The sequence below is a fragment of the Melitaea cinxia genome, chromosome 16, assembly GCF_905220565.1.
Source record: "Melitaea cinxia chromosome 16, ilMelCinx1.1, whole genome shotgun sequence".
Classification (NCBI taxonomy): domain Eukaryota; kingdom Metazoa; phylum Arthropoda; class Insecta; order Lepidoptera; family Nymphalidae; genus Melitaea; species Melitaea cinxia.
Genome location: NC_059409.1, coordinates 5,909,137 through 5,916,154, shown reverse-complemented (window position 1 = coordinate 5,916,154; position 7,018 = coordinate 5,909,137). Strand labels below are relative to the sequence as shown.

The window sequence follows — 7,018 nt, the reverse complement described above, 5'->3', positions numbered from 1 at the left end:
GCTAAAATAGAATGAATTATTGAAAAACAATTTGCGTCAATCATCTTTATTCAAAGTACCAAACTACCAAAGGTAATAATATCTTCATACGTTATTGGTTCATAGCTGCACATTGGAATACTGAATATGTAAAATTATTATTTGCTTAGTTAATCGTGGTTTTTTTAAATAAATTAATCTTTATTGAACTTTTAAGAAATTGTTGAAATTAAGGTTAATTACAAGATTTGCAAGTAATTTCATTCTCAAAATTTATTCATTCACTTTCAGAATAACGTATTGAGGGAAAATGGGTAAAAGCTTTATCACAACAATTGACTCCAAATTAGTTTGTGTGTGAGAAGCACTTTCGCGAAGAAGATATTAAGAAAGCTGATCGATTGATTATTAATGGAGCTGAAATTATCATCCCTCGCGAAAGGTGGACTCTTTTGAATGACAATGTCATTCCAATAAACCCTCAGGATTTGGAAAAGGACATTTCTGAAGAGGTTTGAATGCCAAAATTTACTATTTTTAGATGATATTGAAATATAAGAAATATCAAATCTGTTTACTTTACTTGCTTTTTTTGTTTACAGCAAGTTCCAATAGTGCAAAATGACATTAATAACTGACCAATCGAAAACCTGGATTATACACAACCCTCGTTAAAAATTGTTTGAGGTAACAATTTAAAAGAAGATTCTCAACCAGCAGGACCCCATCATATGGAATCACCAGAGATTGTAACAGCTAATAATGTAAAAGAATTAGATATTATTATGTTTATCATATTGTTATAGATTTGCGAGATTTTATTATTTTTTTGTACATAAATTTCAACATTAGGTCATTATCTCGAACATGTCTCCACCATCATGTGTTACACTAGAAGAGATCCATGCTCATTTTCACTCAATACTGATCCAAGGATGGTGTTATTTTGCTTGTGATGAAGAGTTGATATTTAGTCATATCAATATTCGCACCAGAATAGAAGATATGAATTTTACTATTGCCAATAATCTTTCAGTGAAAGTAAATAATTTTCTCATGCTTTTTTTAATAATTTTATCTATTCATAATGCATACAGAGCATTTTATTCTAATTTATTAAGTTTTACTCACATAATCATTTCTGATACAACAGGTTTCTTTCTCTCAACGACCAGAAATTGTTATTGATGATACTATATCATTTATAGAAGATATAAAAATGTATATGGAAACTCTGCAAGCCACTATTTTATGTGAAGGAACTGACATACACTATAGGTACGATATATTTTCTTTCATTTTTTTTAATATAAATAAAAATCTCATACTATTACACATTAGGTGAAAATTGAAAATAAACTTAAAGATTCACCTAAATCGAGGCTCCATCTAGAACTGTGACACCTGAAGTAAAAACAAGCATCAAGTACATCTTTTAGTAGTAGTGTGAAAAGAAAGAGAGTATCTACATTACCTTTGAAAAATTCCAAATCATCTTGTAAGTCAATAGATATGTTTTTTAGGTAGCAGATTTTTTTTTGTAATTATCTAACTGTATGCAAATGAACTTGTAAATAATGTAAATACATTTATAAAGCAATTTTATGAAATAAAAAAATTTGATTTTAATTGTTTTTTATTTATTTTACTACTATGTCGTTAAATATAGCAAATTTTGATCTTTCATTTCTACTAACTATCACTCAATATTGATACTAATTCACCACTTCGCCAGTAAACCTGTAGAGTAGTCACAATGCAAAGGCCACGTTTATATTGTCTCCTTGTTAATTAAATAATTAACAGATAGTCTAATAATATGGATATATTTCCGATAATTTTAGTACTATTTATTGACTTTTAATTTACTTTGAGAAAAGTTGTATTTATAATTATAAATTATGTGAAGAAACATATTGTAAGCATCATTAAAAACAGTAATTGTGGTGTTTTTATGATTTTTATTGAAAAAAAAAAAAATTAATAAAACCATATCAAAATATGCATCATATTGTTCATACTTAATGAGAGACAATAATGTACTTTTTATACAAAAAAAGCTATAGAATACTATACAGGACAAGGCGTTGGCGCATCAGTCATAGCACTGGTTTGTGGTTGTTGCGGGTTCGATCCCCGCACATAACAAACATTTGTATTGGCCATACAGATATTTGCTGTGGTCTGTTTGTGCAGTCCTTTTGAGTCTCGCCACCGTGCCTCGGAGAGAACGTTATGCCGTCGGTTCCTGTTGTTATCATGAACATCTGATAGCGATTGATAGGGAAATCTGCCAACCCACATTGGAGCAGCGTGGTGGATTAAGCTCTGACTTCTACACGGGGAAAGAGGCCTATGCCCAGCAGTGGGATATTACAGCATTACAGGCTGAAGCATACAGGAAGAATACCACTAACAAATGCTATAGTTTTAACTTATTTAGTATCACAGAACAGAATAAAAGAAAAACAAAATATAGACCGAATCCCAGCCGTGGGATGTTAAAATATTGATCTTATAAAAACAATTTCACATCTTACTGATAAAGTCTCAGTATCTGTAACTTATTGAATGTATAACGATATGAAACATCAGTTTCTGATATGTTTTCATTCCGTTTTAAACTTCACTATCTGGCAAATATTTTTCTATTCAAAACCTTTTTTAATTATATTATAGGTAATTTCATATTCGAATCTTATTAATAGGTAAACATCGTAAATATTCTAGTTAAAGTACATTTACAATAAATGTGAACAAAAAATAAAGGTTATAAAAAATGTATAAGTGTTATATTAACTGTGAAGTTTTATACTAAGCTTCCTACTGCAGCTTTATTGCGTTGAAATAGATTATTATTACGTAACTTAATCCAATATCGTCTACTTCTAAATAAATCTTTATTGTGAATTAAATTAATGCCCATGGTTAAAAATATGCAAACACCTCATAGACTTATAATAAGACAGTCTTCTCTATAATTATTACCTATTTAGTACTATCTGATCCGAAAGGCACGTGCTTTTTTGCGAATTATCGAAATTTAATCACTGTATTCTGATTTTTCTGTTCAATTTATGCGAAATTTTCGCATGAGTTCGCCACGTATATACACATCTCTGGAGTTGTTATATATGTTGAATTTTTTTCTATCGGTCATTGTAACTTAAAATATACATAAGTTAAAACTAAAAGAATATCAGGTAAAATGAAACCCAGTCTCTTAATTTATACGCTAGTGTAAATTCGAAACAACATCTGTAAAAGCGTAGAAACGTGTGTATATTATGACGATAACAACTTTCACATCTTTTTGAATTGTTGTGGCTCAGAAACAATTTTTCCGCTTGTTAGGAATTTATGCACCTTCGAATTTCTAATAAAATGATCGAACTAAACGTTGATAGACTTGATAGATCAGTTCAAATTAGCGCACGACAGCCCGCGCTTTTATTGAGGCAACTTAGCGATCGCAGCGCTACGCTATTTCGTCAATATTTTCGGGACACTATTTTCTATAGCGATCGTTCTCCTTTTCTCTATTCTCCATGCATATGTCTATCTTTGAAGGTTAATCCATTATTACCTTTTTTATAGTAATCAAGCATAAAACAATGGTTTTATAGACATTGGTATAAATCATCAACCATATAAACGTTATTCATCACAAGTTCTTTTTAAACAAAATTGTCCTTGACATCATTTTAATTCTTACGAATGACAAATACTTCATCAATAACGAAATTTTATGAAGGTAAACTGGAGGAGATTATTTAAAAAAAATGGTACAACGCCACATTATGAGGCGCGTCTGTGCAAGTCGTCCGAGTTGTAGTTTAAAAAATATTTTAATTTCATACGTTTTTATTCAAATTAATGTGGGTGAAACCGCGGGACACAGCTGGTCAGTTTATTGAGGTCGTCAGTTAAAAATTAACAGATCTAGTAAAATGGGATGACTTCTTTGATTGATATTTGATTGCCTCACAAATAATCAAAACCTGGTTCAATTTCCGGTAACATGAGTATTTGAATTTAAAAAACATTACCAGTATTTCGATTTACGTTCTCTATTAATATTCACGTTCCATTTTATGTTGAACAAAATATTGATACAAAACTTTTTCATACTGTATTCATAAAAATATTGATACAAAACTTTTTCATACTGTATTCATAAAAATAATAATACTCTTTTTCAAATAGCTGTTAAGGTGCTTGCTGTCTGTCATTCTCATTTTCAACAAGAAATTTATCTTTCCGAAGCTCTTTTAAGTTAAATTACAGAGCTGTATTTGGTGGTTTGTGAGTTTTGAAATATTCACTAAACTTTATTCGGAAAAAATAAGTGTTCGACTTAATCATTGTCATTATCATTATCATTATTATTATATATGATAAAACTAAGTTGATAAAATGTGCGTGCCGATAAAACTTAAAAAGGAGTCCCGGCACGATAAAGGGACTTATATAGTGTGATAGCCCTTTCTTCCCCCTCGAACAAGAAAGTTCCCGTTTTAACCGTTTTTCCCGTTTTTTTAGCTTTTCCAACCTTCAAATTGGAAATTAAGTGTAGTGGCGCCATCTATTGTCGAGTATTTGAACTTCATTCAGAACAACGATTATTTGGCTTGCATTTCCAGGGCGCTGCGAGTAATTGCAGCAGATGTATAGTAATGGCGCGAAATTTATAATTCCAATTTCAATAAAGTCTTAAATTAAATTTGTTACTATAGTAAAGTTATTAAATTTTATGTATTTATACAGCAGTAGCTAACTTATATTTTGGAGTTGAAGCGACAAAATTTTAGTTATTCAAATTAGTTCTGAAAACATTTTAAAATTTAAGTTTTTAAATTTCACGCATTTACTACGTATGCTGCAGCTGCAGAACCTATTGTTACGGCGGAAAATAATGTCGATAACATTCTAGAAGGTGTGAGAAAGAAAATATTCACAAACTTTCTCGAATATCCTAGAGCCTAGCTCTCTGAATATATAAGAGCCCGGTGTCGCCCACCAGAGTTAGTTCGATTTGAAAAGCGAAACAAGCGATTTCGAAACGAAAAGGATAAAGTTATTTAAAAAAAATAATTTTTTGTTAAATACCCGTGCGAAGCCGGGGCGGGAAGCTAATATTGCAATAAATTCTCCATACATTCTTTGTTTATTCATTCATTCTTGCCTTTTGGCTAATCTGGTTAGTTTGAGCATCTTTTTTTTTCATTTTATATGACAAATAGCGAATTCTCCTATAATAGAATGTGAATGTCCGAAGCACACCTTTAACAATAAAAAAAAAATTCATTTCGTTACTCCATGAATCACGAATTCCTGACACACTCATCATTAGTTATATAAATATGAAATTTCTCAGGACTTATAAGAAACATGTTTACGTGTAATATTCCCACAATCAACGGGAACGGAATTAAGACAAAAGAAAAGTGGAACTTACTATAATGAGGTGTTGTTATAGGTCATCAGTTTTTAACGAAATTATCGCTTTTTTCTATGTTTTATAACTAGCTGTGCCCGGCGGTTTCACAAGTGTTAATTTGAGGAAAAAATAGCCTCGGACTTCCTCGGTAAACAGGTTAAAAAAATTCAATTCGAACCTGTACTTCCTGAGACAAGCACGTCTAAACAAACAAACAAACTTTTCAGTTTATAGTCATAACAAAGGCTATTATCTCAACCACACCAATCTCTCTAGTGTTTTCTCTATCCCACATGACATTGGTCATATCATCTATGCTCAGAAATGAAACATTTAAACATATATACAACTCTAGAAATCTCCTCGGCGCTATTACGCATTTAAACTTGCAACAATCTTGTCAATTTACGTGTTTTATCCACTGGGTCGACTTTGTTCATTTCATAAAGAATAAGTCTTTACGAGACTATCGTATACAGAAACATTATTTTTCACGCTTCTTTCGAACCTATCGGTATACAAAGACTAATCACAGAATTCATATAAATTTTATCCATTAAAATAATTGGCTGCGTCACCAACTTCAACTAATAAACTACTTTGGTGATCAGTTTTAATCGAGTGATTTCTTAGTAATTTCATGTAATGGCCTTACGACAAAACTTTAGAAATAGATCTATTACGTAAAAACATACGATCAGAACAAAGTTTGTTAGTTATTTCATTAATTGATGCTGAAGTAGTTAGATAAAATATATCTATATGCTTGGTGTCGAGTGGTTTAACTAGAGGTGTATCGATAATACAGTCGTTGAAGTTTTGTTACCGTTCTCTGCATTCTATTAAGATCAGTGAGATATTTAACTTATAATCTTGTGCACGTATTTTTTTATTATAACTTAAAATATTATTTTCTGTTTATATATTCTCCATAACTTTTTATAAACGAATGCTTGAAAATTTATTATTTATGTTCATTTATTGCATCAATTTCAATTCAGCCGGCAACATCCCACTGCTGGCCATAGACTTAATCCATCACGCTGCTCTACTGCGGGTTGGCGGATATTAAATAATGTAAAAATATTTATTAACAGTCTCGTAAATCTCCATTCATCATAAAGTATGATGAAAGGAGGACAGATTAGAATAGACAAGAGACTTTTTCTTTTATTATATTATAGTCAAGATTTTTTTGTAAAAAAAGAATGAAAGGTATTAAGGTTAAGCATTATATATGAATTCAAGGCTTATCTAAATCTTAGTTCAGTAGTAGTAAAAAATATTAAAACGGAAATAGCTATGTATAACAAACACAAAATATTGTACTTTCCACGAATAATTTAATACAAAGCGCAATCATTTTTCTTTATTTAAATTTTTAAATATTTGCATATACCCTATTCCTAAAATCTACTATAATTATACTTAATCCTATATATATATATTAAAATAATTATTATTTTAATCGCGACGTTGACGGGGAATATTAATTTTGGTGGCGACTAATGCGTTTCAGTACGTTTTGCTCTAATTAGCGTTATTTCAAGCCATTCACACGGGCGTCGTGACTGTCTGTCGACACGTGTTGAGTTACAA

General features: G+C 30.6%; 1 long non-coding RNA gene across 1 annotated transcript; it reads left to right on the top strand.

The window, feature by feature from the left end:
* Positions 1 to 321: 321 nt before the first annotated feature.
* Positions 322 to 941, top strand: LOC123661048. Its single transcript, XR_006744278.1, has 3 exons — positions 322 to 491; positions 582 to 743; positions 832 to 941. It is a non-coding gene; the product is annotated as an uncharacterized LOC123661048 (long non-coding RNA).
* Positions 942 to 7,018: the final 6,077 nt, after the last annotated feature.